Below are 17,477 nucleotides of genomic sequence, written 5' to 3'. Positions count from 1 at the left end.
TGCTGAAAAATGAAATCTTCATCTCCATAAAGCTTTTCAGCAAATGGAAGCATGAAGTGCTCCAAAATCTCCTGATAGCTAGCTGCATTCACCCTGCCCTTGATAAAACACAGTGGACCAACACCAGCAGCTGACATGGCACCCCAGACCATCACTGACTGTGGGTACTTGACACTGGACTTCAGGCATTTTGGCATTTCCCTCTCCCCAGTCTTCCTCCAGACTCTGGCACCTTGATTACCGAATGACATGCAAAATTTGCTTTCATCCGAAAAAAGTACTTTGGACCACTGAGAAACAGTCCAGTGTTGCTTCTCTGTAGCCCAGGTCAGGCGCTTCTGCCGCTGTTTCTGGTTCAAAAGTGGCTTGACCTGGGGAATGCGGCACCTGTAGCCCATTTCCTGTACACGGTGGCTATGGATGTTTCTACTCCAGACTCAGTCCACTGCTTCCGCAGGTCCCCGAAGGTCTGGAATCGGTCCTTCTCCACAATCTTCCTCAGGGTCCGGTCACCTCTTCTCGTTGTGCAGCGTTTTCTGCCACACTTTTTCCTTCCCACAGACTTCCCACTGAGGTGCCTTGATACAGCACTCTGGGAACAGCCTATTCATTCAGAAATTTCTTTCTGTGTCTTACCCTCTTGCTTGAGGGTGTCAATGATGGCCTTCTGGACAGCAGTCAGGTCGGCAGTCTTACCCATGATTGCGGTTTGGAGTAATGTTTTTAAAAGCCTCAGGAATCTTTTGCAGGTGTTTAGAGTTAATTAGTTGATTCAGATGATTAGGTTAAGAGCTCGTTTAGAGAACCTTTTCATGATATGCTAATTTTTTGAGATAGGAATTTGGGGTTTTCATGAGCTGTATGCCAAAATCATCAATATTAAAACAATAAAAGGCTTGAACTACTTCAGTTGTGTGTAATGAATCTAAAATATATGAAAGTCTAATGTTTATCAGTACATTACAGAAAATAATGAACTTTATCACAATATGCTAATTTTTTGAAAATGACCTGTATATTAAAAAGAATATATGACTGCAGTAGGGAACAGACACAAAAGCATTCTTCCAAATAACTGTTTTGTTTATTCGGCACAATTGAAGTTTTTTTATACACATGATTATGTAGTTATCACAATAATATTACAATGTACTTTTGAGGAAACAAGGGGCGTAACATAGGCAGGCCAATTCTAATCAGGACTCGAAAGAATACAAACATGTAATGAATACATTATTAGTGCAGTGTGCAATAGACAAACATACAAAATAGAATACAATTATATACAGATTTTACAATCTCCCCTCTATAAATATATATGTATTGTGATTTGAAAAGTAGTTCAGCCATGTTGAAGTCATAGGGCCAGATCCACATAGCGAGTACGCCGGCGTATCTACTGATACGCCGGCTTACTTTCAAATTACCCGCGTCGTATCTTTAGTTTGAATCCTCAAACCAAGATACGACGGCTTCTGGGTTCGATCCGACAGGCGTGCGGCTTCGTACGCCTTCGGATCGTAGGTGCAATACTTTGGCGCCCGCTGGGCGAAGTTTGCGTCGTTTTCCGCGTCGGGTATGCAAATTAGCTTTTTCCGACGATCCACGAACGTACGCGTGGCCGTCGCATTCTCTTACATCGTCTCTAGTCGGCTTTTTCTGGCGTATAGTTAAAGCTGCTATTTTGCGGCGTATAGATAGACTTGCCATGTTAAAGTATGGCCGTCGTTCCCGCGTCAAAATTGTAATTATTATTTTTTTTTGCGTAAGTCGTCCGTGAATAGGAATGGACGTAAGTCACGTCTAAGTTCAAAAAATTACGTCGTTGCGACGTCATTTCACGCAAAGCACGGCGGGAAATTTTGAAACAGAGCATGTGCAGTTCAATCGGCGCGGGGACGCCACTACCCGCCGATTTGAATTCCGCCGCCAGAAATACACTACGCCGCCCTAACTTACTGCGCGAAATCTTCCTGGATTTGACTTAAAGCCAGGTAAGATATGGCGGCGGAGCGTATCTCTGATACGCTGCGCCTATCCAATTATATGTGGATCTGGCCCACATTGTCTTTCATATGTGTTCAATTTCATGTAGAATTGTCTGTGTTTAACTATGCTGATAAGTCAGCTTGTCCACAATTAAGTTACAAGGCCATTCTGGCCACATGATCTAAGTATACAGCCAATTACTAGACATGTGCACACTGAAATATTTTGTTTTGTAATTTTAAATAAATAAATTTATTTAGTTACTCCCGAAATTCGTTTTAATTTATTTAGTTTTTCGTTAAAAAAATGCATTCGTCCGAAAATCCAAATTAAGGTTGAATCTGTCATTGAAGGCTTATGGTGTCTGTTGAATGTTCTAAAAAAAAAAGAAGATTCGACAGAATCTTAAAAAAAATAAAAATTGACTCTTCATGTCTCTCTATGTCGAATCTTCATGTGTCTCTATGTCGAATCTTCATGTGTCTCTATGTCGAATCTTCATGTCTCTCTATGTCGAATCTGTCATTGAAGGCTTATGGTGTCTGTCGAATGTTCTAAAAAAAAAAAAAAAGAAGATTCGATAGAATCTTTAAAAAGAATAAAAAATATTTGACTCTTCATGTCTCTCTATGTCGAATCTTCATGTCTCTCTATGTCGAATCTTCATGTCTCTCTATGTCGAATCTTCATGTTTCTCTATGTCGAATCTTCATGTCTGTCTATGTCGAATCTTCATGTCTCTCTATGTTGAATCTGTCATTGAAGGCTTATGGTGTCTGTCGAATGTTCTAAGAAAAAAAAAAAAAAAGATTCGACAGAATCTTTAAAAAAAAAAAAAAAAATTGACTCTTCATGTCTTTCTATGTCGAATCTTCATGTCTCTCTATGTCGAATCTTTTCTCTCTATGTTGAATCTTTTCTCTCTATGTCGAATCTTTTCTCTCTATAACGAATAATATTGGACTAATAGAGTTAAGGTTAGGCACATTCGACCACAACGAAAACGAAAATAAAGCATTTGTTTATGTCGGATCTTTCGGTTTTCGTTTTCTGTGCTTTCGTTATCGTTTGTTAAAACGATAACGAAAATACCTGAAATTCGGAAGAAAATGCATTCGGACGAAAACAAATGCACATGTCTACCAATTACTGTATAAATATATTTTTTTTATCAATCATTTGTTTTGATGTAAGTTTTAGTCACAATGAAAAGGTAATCTTGTAATAATATAGCTGATCTCAGCTATTAAATTCTCCCCAGTGAAGTTGCCGCCTAGGTTGATGCCTAAGCGTATGAAAGTTACAGGTTAAAGGTGATAGCAGATATGGTTAGTGATCAAAAGAGGGGAGATTCTTAAAGAAATTGGAAAATCTGTATCTATTAAATTTCCAGAACACTGCAATGCACATATACAGTGACACATGTATCTACAGTATACATTGGAGTAATGCACATTAAACCACTAGTTTTACCCCATCATCAGAAGTGAAAACTTATATTCGTCTATTAGCATAAAGTAATTCATCTCACTCTCACAAGTACAATGTTCTTGCGAAAGTGGGGTGGATTTTTTTTATAGTAATGAACATATAACAAAAGGTAAGGTGTGTAAAAGGGGTGGATGGAAAAAGCCATACCACTATATCAATATATCATCAAACAAAGTAATAAGACATGCATGTGGAGTGAGCCGATCGCCAACTGGTTAGAAATCTGTATATAATGATGATAGGTAATAATCTTATCTAACAATAATTACTCTTTACAAAATGTTTACAGTAGTTAAAGGGGTTGTAAAGGTTTGTTTTTTATTCTCTAAATAGGTTCCTTTAAGCTAGTGCATTGTTGGTTCACTTATCTTTTCCTTCGATTTCCCTTCTAAATGTTTTTTTCTTTATTTTCTTTGTCTGAATTTCTCACTTCCTGTTCCTCTTCAGTAAGCTGTTCTGGCTGACTAACCCCCAGCCAGAACAGGGGGCAAGCTTACCGAGGAGAAACAGGAAGTGAGAAATTCAGACAAAGAAAAAAAAAATTAGAAGGGAAATCGAAGGAAAAGGTAAGTGAACCAACAATGCACAAGCTTAACCACTTCCAGACCGCTGTACGACTATATATGGCCTAACTTTAAAGATACATATCTCGGTAACGGCAGCAGCTGCTGCCACAACCGAGGTATCTATCTTTACTGTCAGCGGTTCTGGTAACGATAACGGTTCTGGTAACGATTTGGGGTTTTCATGAGCTGTATGCCAAAATCATCAATATTAAAACAATAAAAGGCTTGAACTACTTCAGTTGTGTGTAATGAATCTAAAATATATGAAAGTCTAATGTTTATCAGTACATTACAGAAAATAATGAACTTTATCACAATATGCTAATTTTTTGAAAATGACCTGTATATTAAAAAGAATATATGACTGCAGTAGGGAACAGACACAAAAGCATTCTTCCAAATAACTGTTTTGTTTATTCGGCACAATTGAAGTTTTTTTATACACATGATTATGTAGTTATCACAATAATATTACAATGTACTTTTGAGGAAACAAGGGGCGTAACATAGGCAGGCCAATTCTAATCAGGACTCGAAAGAATACAAACATGTAATGAATACATTATTAGTGCAGTGTGCAATAGACAAACATACAAAATAGAATACAATTATATACAGATTTTACAATCTCCCCTCTATAAATATATATGTATTGTGATTTGAAAAGTAGTTCAGCCATGTTGAAGTCATAGGGCCAGATCCACATAGCGAGTACGCCGGCGTATCTACTGATACGCCGGCTTACTTTCAAATTACCCGCGTCGTATCTTTAGTTTGAATCCTCAAACCAAGATACGACGGCTTCTGGGTTCGATCCGACAGGCGTGCGGCTTCGTACGCCTTCGGATCGTAGGTGCAATACTTTGGCGCCCGCTGGGCGAAGTTTGCGTCGTTTTCCGCGTCGGGTATGCAAATTAGCTTTTTCCGACGATCCACGAACGTACGCGTGGCCGTCGCATTCTCTTACATCGTCTCTAGTCGGCTTTTTCTGGCGTATAGTTAAAGCTGCTATTTTGCGGCGTATAGATAGACTTGCCATGTTAAAGTATGGCCGTCGTTCCCGCGTCAAAATTGTAATTATTTTTTTTTTTTGCGTAAGTCGTCCGTGAATAGGAATGGACGTAAGTCACGTCTAAGTTCAAAAAATTACGTCGTTGCGACGTCATTTCACGCAAAGCACGGCGGGAAATTTTGAAACAGAGCATGTGCAGTTCAATCGGCGCGGGGACGCCACTACCCGCCGATTTGAATTCCGCCGCCAGAAATACACTACGCCGCCCTAACTTACTGCGCGAAATCTTCCTGGATTTGACTTAAAGCCAGGTAAGATATGGCGGCGGAGCGTATCTCTGATACGCTGCGCCTATCCAATTATATGTGGATCTGGCCCACATTGTCTTTCATATGTGTTCAATTTCATGTAGAATTGTCTGTGTTTAACTATGCTGATAAGTCAGCTTGTCCACAATTAAGTTACAAGGCCATTCTGGCCACATGATCTAAGTATACAGCCAATTACTAGACATGTGCACACTGAAATATTTTGTTTTGTAATTTTAAATAAATAAATTTATTTAGTTACTCCCGAAATTCGTTTTAATTTATTTAGTTTTTCGTTAAAAAAATGCATTCGTCCGAAAATCCAAATTAAGGTTGAATCTGTCATTGAAGGCTTATGGTGTCTGTTGAATGTTCTAAAAAAAAAAGAAGATTCGACAGAATCTTAAAAAAAATAAAAATTGACTCTTCATGTCTCTCTATGTCGAATCTTCATGTGTCTCTATGTCGAATCTTCATGTGTCTCTATGTCGAATCTTCATGTCTCTCTATGTCGAATCTGTCATTGAAGGCTTATGGTGTCTGTCGAATGTTCTAAAAAAAAAAAAAAAAGAAGATTCGATAGAATCTTTAAAAAGAATAAAAAATATTTGACTCTTCATGTCTCTCTATGTCGAATCTTCATGTCTCTCTATGTCGAATCTTCATGTTTCTCTATGTCGAATCTTCATGTCTGTCTATGTCGAATCTTCATGTCTCTCTATGTTGAATCTGTCATTGAAGGCTTATGGTGTCTGTCGAATGTTCAAAAAAAAAAAAAAAAAAAGATTCGACAGAATCTTTAAAAAAAAAAAAAAAAATTGACTCTTCATGTCTTTCTATGTCGAATCTTCATGTCTCTCTATGTCGAATCTTTTCTCTCTATGTTGAATCTTTTCTCTCTATGTCGAATCTTTTCTCTCTATAACGAATAATATTGGACTAATAGAGTTAAGGTTAGGCACATTCGACCACAACGAAAACGAAAATAAAGCATTTGTTTATGTCGGATCTTTCGGTTTTCGTTTTCTGTGCTTTCGTTATCGTTTGTTAAAACGATAACGAAAATACCTGAAATTCGGAAGAAAATGCATTCGGACGAAAACAAATGCACATGTCTACCAATTACTGTATAAATATATTTTTTTTATCAATCATTTGTTTTGATGTAAGTTTTAGTCACAATGAAAAGGTAATCTTGTAATAATATAGCTGATCTCAGCTATTAAATTCTCCCCAGTGAAGTTGCCGCCTAGGTTGATGCCTAAGCGTATGAAAGTTACAGGTTAAAGGTGATAGCAGATATGGTTAGTGATCAAAAGAGGGGAGATTCTTAAAGAAATTGGAAAATCTGTATCTATTAAATTTCCAGAACACTGCAATGCACATATACAGTGACACATGTATCTACAGTATACATTGGAGTAATGCACATTAAACCACTAGTTTTACCCCATCATCAGAAGTGAAAACTTATATTCGTCTATTAGCATAAAGTAATTCATCTCACTCTCACAAGTACATTATTCTTGCGAAAGTGGGGTGGATTTTTTTTATAGTAATGAACATATAACAAAAGGTAAGGTGTGTAAAAGGGGTGGATGGAAAAAGCCATACCACTATATCAATATATCATCAAACAAAGTAATAAGACATGCATGTGGAGTGAGCCGATCGCCAACTGGTTAGAAATCTGTATATAATGATGATAGGTAATAATCTTATCTAACAATAATTACTCTTTACAAAATGTTTACAGTAGTTAAAGGGGTTGTAAAGGTTTGTTTTTTATTCTCTAAATAGGTTCCTTTAAGCTAGTGCATTGTTGGTTCACTTATCTTTTCCTTCGATTTCCCTTCTAAATGTTTTTTTCTTTATTTTCTTTGTCTGAATTTCTCACTTCCTGTTCCTCTTCAGTAAGCTGTTCTGGCTGACTAACCCCCAGCCAGAACAGGGGGCAAGCTTACCGAGGAGAAACAGGAAGTGAGAAATTCAGACAAAGAAAAAAAAAATTAGAAGGGAAATCGAAGGAAAAGGTAAGTGAACCAACAATGCACAAGCTTAACCACTTCCAGACCGCTGTACGACTATATATGGCCTAACTTTAAAGATACATATCTCGGTAACGGCAGCAGCTGCTGCCACAACCGAGGTATCTATCTTTACTGTCAGCGGTTCTGGTAACGATAACGGCGGTCTCCGCGGCGATCGCCGTTATCGCCGTTATCGGTGGCGGGAGAGGAGATCGCGACCGTTCGGGAGCTGAGCGGGGACGAGACTGAAGGAAAAATCTCCTTCGCCCGTCCCCATAGCTCGGCTGGGCGGAAGTGACGTCAAAATGTCAGTCCCGCCCAGCCTCTTAAAGAAACATTTTTTTTTTTTGTCATTTGAAAAAATTACATTTTCCAATTTTTTTTTATTGCATTTAAGTCTAAATATGAGAGCTGAGGTCTTTTTGACCCCAGATCTCATATTTAAGAGGACCTGTCATGCTTTTTTCTATTACAAGGGATGTTTACATTCCTTGTAATAGGAATAAAAGTGATCATTTTTTTTTTCCAGTGTAAAAAATAATAAAATAAATAAAAATAAATAATAAAAAAAAAAAAAATTTTTTAAAGCGCCCCGTCCCGACGAGCTCGTGCGCAGAAGCGAACGCATACGTGAGTAGCGCCCGCATATGAAAACGGTGTTCAAACGACACAAGTGAGGTATCGCCGCGATCGTTAGAGCGAGAGCAATAATTATAGCCCTAGGCCTACTCTGTAACTCAAAAAATGCAACCTATAGAATTTTTTAAACGTCGCCTATCGAGATTTTTAAGGGTAAAAGTTTGACGCCATGCCACGAGCGGGCGCAATTTGTAAGCGTGACATGTTGGGTACCATTTTACTCGGCGTAACATTATCTTTCACAATATATAAAAAAATTGGGCCAAATTTATTGCTGTCTTATTTTTTAATTCATAAAAGTGATTTTTTTCAAAAAAAAGTGCGCTTGTAGGACCGCTGTGCAAATATGGTGTGACAAAAAGTATTGCAATGATCGCCATTTTATTCTCTAGGGTATTAGAAAAAAATAAATATATAATGTTTGTGGGTTTAAAGTAATTTTCTAGCAAAAAAAATTGTTTTAGTCTTGTAAACACCAAATCTGAAAAACACCCAAAGTAGAGAAGTGGTTAAAGGAACCTATTTAGAAAATAAAAAACAAACCTTTACAACCCCTTTAAAATATCTAAATAAACGGTATATAGCCACATTAACCGCAGTACTTAAATACCAAAGCCGTGCTTGTTATAAAGTCAGCGAATAGCACATAGCTTTACTATATTTAGAAAAATGACAGATAAACATGAATGTGAAAATGGAAGCAGAGCAGACAAGCAAACATCTCTGTTAACTAAACCATTTTCTCTCTTCTCTATCCACTTCTCTTTCTACTTTGTTTATTCCTATGAAATATTAAAGCTCCCTTTTCTGCAAATGACACAGAAAATCACGACAGGGACTTGGTAAGTCAAACACATCTGGTAGAAATGAAAATATTAATGTACTTGAGTTTGTAGGGCAGGAGAGGGAAGATTAAACAGCTGGGTTTATAGATCACATTGGTGTAACTAAGCACCTCCATCCATTTCTAAATCTATTCATCCCTCTCACACACTCCATAATCTCATTATATTTATTAAAATAACTTGTCTTCAATGGAGTATTGTTTTCCTGCACAAGCTGCTGCAAAAAGTATTTCCGGGGTTATATAATGCAAAAGTATTATATTCTAATTTTCCTCATACAGTGTTATGATTCTACTTTTAACCTTGATGATTGCTCTGTAGCAGTGGCGGCCCGTCCATAGGTAGCGCCCGGGCGCCACCCCCCCCTTTAGTAAAAAAAAAAAAACAGGCCCTTTAAGACATTAACCACTTCCATACCAGGCACTTACGCACCTTCCCGCCCAAGCCAATTTTCAGCTTTCAGCGCTGTCGCATTTTGAATGGCAATTGCGCGGTCATGCTACACTGTACCCAAACAAAATTGGCGTCCTTTTTTCCCCACAAATAGAGCTTTCTTTTGGTGGTATTTGATCACCTCTGCAATTTTTTTTTGCGCAACAACTAAAAAAAGACTGAAAATGTTGAAAAAAATTACGTTTTTATTTTTTTCTGTTATTTTTTTTTGTAAATAAGTAGGTTTTCTCTTTCAATTACGGGCACTGATATGGCGGCACTGATGGGCACCGATGAGATGGCACGGATGGCCTTCGATGAGGTAGTACCGATGGGCACTGATGAGGTGGCACTGATGGGCACTGACTGGTGGCGCTGGTATGCGGCACTGATGGGCACTCATAGGCAGCACTGATGGACATTCATAGGCGGCACTGATGAGCACTCATAGGCGGCACTGATGGGCACTCATAGGCGGCACTGGGCACTCATAGGTGGAACAGATGGGCACTCATGGGCGGCACTTATGGGTGGCACTGATGGGTACTTATGGGTGGCACAGATGGGCACTGATAGGTGGGCACTGGGCAAGGATGGGCACTGTGGGGTGGCACTGATGGACACTGTGGGGTGGCACTGATGGACACTGTGGGGTGGCACTGATGTATCAATGTTGCCAGTCAGTGGGCACTGACTTTTTTTAATTTTTTATTGCCCCTTTTTTTTTTTGCCCTTCCCTGGTGGTCCAGTGTGGGCTTCCCTGGTGGTCCAGTGTGGCGATCCGAGGGGGGGCTGCGCTGATAAACAATCAGCGCAAACCCCCCCTGTCAGGAGAGCCGCTGATCGACTCTCCTCTACTCGTGTCTGTCAGATGCGAGTGAGGAAGAGCCATCAACGGCTCTTCCTGTTTACATTGTGATCAGCCGTGATTGGACATGGCTGATCACGTGGTAAAGCGCCTCCGCCGGAGGCTCTTTACCGAGATCGGAGATGCAGGGTGTCAGACTGACACCCCACATCACCGATCGCCGGGCGCGCGCGGCATGGAATCCTGCAGGACGTCAATAGACGTCCAGTCAGGATTTCAGAACCACTTCCCGGACGTCAATCTGTTATTGACCGGGCGGGAAGTGGTTAAGAATGTTGTTCTGCAGCACCGCCCTCTCTGGCTCTCGCAAATAACATACATTCATGCATTGCATGAATGTATGTTATTGTGGCCAGCAGCCGCTGGTCTATTCAGATGGCCGGACATAGCTGGCTACCTGAATAACGGCAGCTGGTTGGCTGTGCGGAAGTGCCTATCAGAGCCAGCGGCTTTCCGAGTACAGCCCCTCAGGTCCCGGATGTCTTATCCTCGGAACGTACGGGGGCTGCGTCCCTTGGATAAGGTAAATGCATTTTACAGGGCACAGTGGCGACAATGGGCACAGAGGTGACAAAGGGCACAGTGGCATCAATGGGTACAGTGGTGACAAAGGGCACAGTGGCGACAAAGGGCCTAGTGGCATCAATTAAAGGGCACAGTGACATGCACAGTGGCAACAATGGGCACAGTGGTGACAAAGGGCACAGTGGTGACAATGGGCACAGTGGCAACAATTAAAGGGCACAGTGACATGCACAGTAGCAACAATGGGCACAGTGGCGACAATTAAAGGGCACAGTGGTGACAGTTGGCACAGTGGCGACAATTGAGGGGCACAGTGGCTGCGTTTGATGGCATGGCACAGTGGTGACAATTGATGGCACAGTGGCTGTGTTTGATGGCATGGCACAGTGACTGCGTTTTATGGCATGGCACAGTGGCTGCGTTTGATGGCATGGCACAGTGACTGCATTTGATGGCATGGCACAGTGGTGAGAATTGATGGCATAGCGACTGCATTTGATGGCATGGCACAGTGGTGATAATTAATGTCACAGTTGCTGCGTTTGATGGCATGGCACAGTGGTGACAATTGATGGCACAGTGGCTGCGTTTGATGGCATGACACAGTGGTGACAATTGATGGCACAGTGGCTGCGTTTGATGGCATGGCACAGTGGTGACAATTGATGCCACAGTTGCTGCGTTTGATGGCATGGCACAGTGGCTGCGCTTGATGGCATGGCACAGTGGTGACAATTGATGGCACAGTGGCTGCATTTGATGGGCACAGTGAGGCTGCAATTTTTTTTTTGCGGCCCCCCAAAAATTTTGAGCACCAGCCGCCACTGCTCTGTAGAACAAAAATCCTAATTTTTAGATTTAATTTGCCTACCTGGAGCATAAAACTTGCAAGCGCTCCCGTCTCATAACTTGCGTCTGAGCATGTGCGTTTTTTTCACGTCGTTAAAGCCTACACACGACCATATTTTACAACGTGAAAAACGACAACGTGAAAAACTATGCGAAAAATTTAAGCATCTTCGACATTTTTAATGCCCATTTTTCACATCGCGAAAAATGCTCTGAAGCCCACACACGATCGTTTTTAATGACATTAAAAAAAATGTAATTTTTCACATCGTGAAAGACAGTCGTGTGTACGCGGCATTAGACTTTAGAAAGGCTCACCAGGAAATTCCATTGTACTAAGATATGTAAATCCCATTTAAAGGCATATTAGTAATTCCCTGTCTCACTGAAGACTCAAGGCTCTATGCGTATGTAAGAAAGAGGAATTAAGTAATTTACAGACAGAAGCAGGGGATAAGGTGTCTGGGAAATGGTAATTGTGAAATAGCTGTGTAGAGAAGAAAAAATGTAATCTGGCATTTCATTGAGGGCTTATTTTAAAATTGAAATCAAAAATAAAATATAAAAATGAAAGATAATATAAAGTACAAACATGGCTGATATGGTAGGTGGTTGTGTTTAAATGACTTTAGTGAATCCATTTTAAGCAGAAGCAGACTTTAAAATGAGCAATTTTCTGCTCTCTTTTAAATGTCTGATCTCCTACTTTAGCAGAAAGCAGCATGTACTCTGCTAAGCACCTAGAAAAATTCAAAATAGCATTGACAAATTCAAATAATCTGAACAGAGACAATTTTGACATTAATGTATTTTTGCATCTAATTCATGAACTGCTGCATGACAAAGTACTCTTGTGAGGTACACACACTAAGAAAACTATAACAAGGCTGAACTAAATGGCAGTACGATGTTCTGTTCTCCTGTTACATTATAAGAGAAATACGGCTGATACATTTAAAATATATATCACCATAAAGGTATTATTAGATGTATGAGACTCAATATTCTTTCCATAGATGCTGTACGTGAGCAGCGGGAAACAAACCACCATACTTTCACATTTTATGAAAATAGCCTTAAAAAATATTAGATTTAAGTACAGACCTCTAATCATCACACTACCTTCATCCAACAGCGTAGTTACCACTTCGACAATGGGACTTCAACTGACAGTATCATTCCTAGACAATACAGTAAAACCTTGGTTTGAGAGTAACTTGGTTTGAGAGCGTTTTACAAGACAAGCAAAATGTTTTAATACATTTTGCCTTGATATACAAGCGATGTCTTGATATAAGAGTAGCGTCATGTCACAACTGAGTGTACATTTTTTTGCCTAAAATGAATGTCTGCAAGGTAGACAGACTGAATAGTGTAATGATTCTGTTAAAAAACGAGTAAATACCTATTAAATTCCTTCATCTATATCACCTCCGGCATTCTGGATCGCCGCACTCCTCAAAAAACTATGTCTTTATTCAAAACATGAAAAAACAACAAAAATTCAAATGGAAAAAACAGCCAAAATTCATGCAGTCAAACAAGAAGTGGATTAGGAAAAAAGAGCTGACATGTTTCGCATCCTGTAGCTACGAGTAAGCATCACAGGATGCGAAACATGTCAGCTCTTTTTTCCTAACCCACTTCTTGTTTGACTGCATGAATTTTGGCTGTTTTTCCTATTTGAATTTTTGTTGTTTTTTCATGTTTTGAATAAAGACATCGTTTTTTGAGGAGTGCGGCGATCCAGGATTTTTCTTTCATCTCATGGTAATTGAGCACAGCCAGCACCCTCTTGGTTTGTTGGGACGGAAGCAATGGGGATTGATTGCTTTTAGAGCGGTATACTTTTCTTCACCTCCGGCATTCTAGTTTCTGTTCTCTCATTCACTTCCTGGTTTGCATCGTTCGTTCATGTAAGCACTACATTTCCCAGTATGAATTGCGGCACGCCCAGTAATTCACACCTCCTTGTAGTCTCTAACACGTAGAGAGCATCCTGCCACACAGATGTAGTTCCCAGGAGGGGGTGAGCACGTTACTGACCACCGCAGTAAAGCCTCCCATCACGGTGGTCAGTAAAATCAGACAAGCAGAAAGTGAACAGAACAGAGAAGAAATAGAGCAACTTCTGAGCAAAAACAAACAATGAGGAAGTGAAAAGAGGAATGTCTGCAGGTAAAGGATGCTTATTATGAAAAAAAAATTTTCCTTTACAACCCCTTTAAGGTACAACATTTAGCAACTTATTGCTACACTTAAGCCCTGTACACACGACCGGGATTCCCGGCGGTAAAAAGTCTGCCAGGAATCCCAGGGGGAAAACCGAGAACCTGCTCGGTAACTTACCCCCTGTACACACCAAAGGTTTTCCCGTTAGGAAAACTGCGGTGAGAGCTTTGGCCGGGAATACGGGCCGTGTGTATGCTCCACCGCAGTGTTTCCCACAGGGAAACTGCCGGGAAAAAGACAGACGGGAATCGCGGCAGGGAAAAACAGGACATGTTCTCAATTTTCCTGCCAGGATTCCCGGCGGTTTTCCTGTCGGAAAAACTGCCATGGAGCATGCACACGGACAGTTTTCCCGGCCAAAAGCTGTCTTTCCCTATGGGAAAACTGGTCGTGTGTACGAGGCATTAGAGGTGCCTCTCTTCTTATTTATACCCTGTAAAAAAAATGCTTTGATATACAAGTGCTTTGGATTACAAGCATGTTTCTGGAACGAATTATGCTCACAAACCAAAGTTTTACTGTATAAATCATTATAGTAATACTTGCACACACAATAGCTTAGGTATTTCATCTTGTTATAGGCTGTGGAAAACACAGATCATGGATAATCATAATTGTTATTACTACTGTAGTGTCAGAATGTTTCTTCTTCTCAATTATATACTTAATTATGAATAAGGCTTTGTCACAATAGACGACAACAAGCCAAGCAGTTACAATTAAATCCTTATGTTCTCCCCTGGGATGCAGTATGACACTGTTCAAGGTTGTGATTTTGAGATATGAATATAGCATTTAGTGTTGGTTCTAGGCAAACTAGGGCTGTGGGCATATATAATGAGAGTAGGATCCTTATGTGTAAATACCATAGGCTTTTGCTTAAAAATTAAAACACGCATTAAAGAATATTAAAAATGTGTGTAAAGTGTATTTTATATTTAGAAGATTAAAGAAATATAACTGTTTACACAGAGGCAGCATCAGTAGAACCTTTTGAGACTTTTTTGTAAAGAGGTAGGCTTGTTGTTTTATAAAGGCAGAGGAAATGGCAGTGCGGGAAGTTGTAAGTGTACAAAATCTGGAGATATGGTGGACAGACAGAAGAGGTGGGAATTCCACTGCTAATGCCCTGTACACACGATCGGTTTTCCTGTTGGAAAAAGTCTGATGAGAACTTTTGGTCGGGAATCCCGACCGTGTGTATGCTCCATCAGACTTTTTCCAACGGAAAAACTGCTGGAAAAAGATAGAGAGCAGGATCTCTTTTTTCCCGTCAGGAAAAAAACTGATCAGAATTTCCGATCGCGCGTACAAACCCAACGCGCAAAATTCCTACACATGCTCGGAAACAATTTGACGCATGCTCAGAAGCATTGAACTTAAATTTCTTGGCTCATCGTAGTCTTTTACGTCACAGCGTTCTTGGCAGTCAAAAGTTCACCAAACTGTTGTGTGTATGCAAGGCAGGCTTGAGAGGAATGCCCTGTACACACGATCGGTTTTCCCGTCGGAAAAAAGTTGGATGTTTTTTCCGACGGGAAAACCAATCGTGTGTACAGGGCATTAGACTTGAATCTGTATAGACACACAGTTGATACTTTCAAAGCTTTCTGGGGTTGTTCTTTGAAGCTGGGAGAGATAGACGTGGGACATCCTAGGAGATGTTGGTCGAAAAAACAAACAAAGAGATGGTAGGTAGTTGTAGTGGGACTTGTAGTAGTGCACAGAAAGAATAAATTACAATGCAGCCTGACGAGACCTGCATCTGTACCAATACAACTGCTGGGATTGTTCAACAGAAGGAAGAGTGATGGCAATGGAGCATGCTGGAAATTGTTGGCCTAGAAATAACAGAGTTGGCAGGGGGGTTTGGGGCACTTTTTGTGGTACAAAAAAAGAAATAGGACAATGGGACCTGCTGTGACATCTGTACAGAGTCAGGGTTGACACCCTCAGGACTTGCTAGATTTGTTATACACGGTCAGCAGAGATGGAAGTGAGGAGTGTTTGGGTTGGTTGTGCTAAAAAAATAGGAGAGATGGCAGAGACCATTAGCTGTACACAGAGAAGAGAGATGGAATTGTGACTCACTGAGACTTGCAGTTGTACAGAGACAGGTTAGATACCTACGGGGCTTACTGCAATGTTTCTGTCCCTCTTTCCACACTACTGTATGCCCTGCTGCTCTTGACGGCAATTCATTTTGAAAGCACAGACTTGCATTGTGTAGCTATGGCTAGCAGCCCATTTAGGCCATGCAGCCCAAGTGTTACAGCCACATTAAAGTTAATCTCTTTGTTTCTGATGATGGACAGGCCTGCAGTAGATAACTGTGAAACTAGAAGATTATGATTGGCTGCATCAGCAGCCTGTTTTGAGAGAAGAGACCCAGGGCCATATCCTCAGCCAGCGGTGCAAATTTAGTTTGTCCTAACTTATGTCATTTAAGTTACGTTGCCCTAAGTTGGTGTCGTAAGTGCCGTATCCACAGCGCATTTGCGTCTAAATTTGCGCCAGCGTAACTTAAATTCAGAGGCGTAAGGCAGGGTTTTTGCAAGTGGGAAGGAAGTGGGCGTGCTTCATTGTAATGAGCCGTGACCCCATGCAAATGAGGCGCCGGCCGTACTGCGCATGCGCGCACGAATCGGGACCTCACTGGGCATGTGCAGAACTGGTCTCGGCGCAATCAGTGAGATAGGTAAAAGGCCAAGTGTACTTAGTTTGAGGATCGCCCTGTGTCTAAAAAGCCCCACACACACACACTTCCCTTGCAAAAGTATATCCCATTGTTTCCCTTCCATGAGCAATTTGCTTCTGCTCTGTTTGTTTGTGTGTTGGTAAGTTGTGTTTGTGAGAAAAGTGTTTGAGGAGTTGGAGAGTCTAGTTGTTGTTTGTTTTTGCGAAGTGTCTTTATTTAATTTGTTTGTTAGTGTTTTTGCTGATTGTTTTTTGGTGTTTGTTTTTTGTTTTTTTGTTTGTGCTTGTTTGTTTGTTTTGGAATTTATATTAGCTGTGTCCTTGTGTGTTTATATTTGTTTTAGTTTTTTGTGGTGTATATTTTTGTCTGGTTTTTGGGTGTGTATTCTAGATTGTTTGTCGGGTGTGTTTGTTGTTGCTGGGTGGTGTATGTGATGCCCCCTAAACGCAGGAAGCTTAATTTCACCCTGGGAGAGAAGCAAATTCTTGCTCGGGGCATTGTGAAATATGGGCGATTTCTGCATGGCCCTGAGAGCCAGAACACCACCCCGGCCAGGAGGAGACAGCTTATTAAAAAAATCACGGACCAGATCAATGCGGCGGGGGGGGGGGGGGAGACAAGTGTGTGGTTTCTCAAACATGTGATTGTTTTGTGTCCTCCACAGATGGCCAGGAGGTTGCAGGCCAGGAGGTTGCAGGCCCATCGGGCCAGGAGGTTGCAGGCCCATCGGGCCAGGCTGCTGCACCACCCCCAAGACAGGCTGATGATGAGTCCCAAGAAGGGCAGGATTCCCCAGGGGAGGGGATTGGCCAAACCTCCCCTCATGAGGCGGTTGAGGGGGAGGAGGTTGAGGGGGAGGAGGATGAGTGGGAGGAGGATGATGAGGGGGAGGAGGAAAAAAATATGCAGATTGGCCGGGAAGTCCTCCTGGCCACTGATATGATGACCTTTGAGTCTTCCCCTGAGGCTACCCCTGAGGCTGGCACCAGTCAG

Source organism: Rana temporaria, chromosome 2, assembly GCF_905171775.1.
Source record: "Rana temporaria chromosome 2, aRanTem1.1, whole genome shotgun sequence".
Classification (NCBI taxonomy): domain Eukaryota; kingdom Metazoa; phylum Chordata; class Amphibia; order Anura; family Ranidae; genus Rana; species Rana temporaria.
This window is presented reverse-complemented; position numbering follows the sequence as displayed.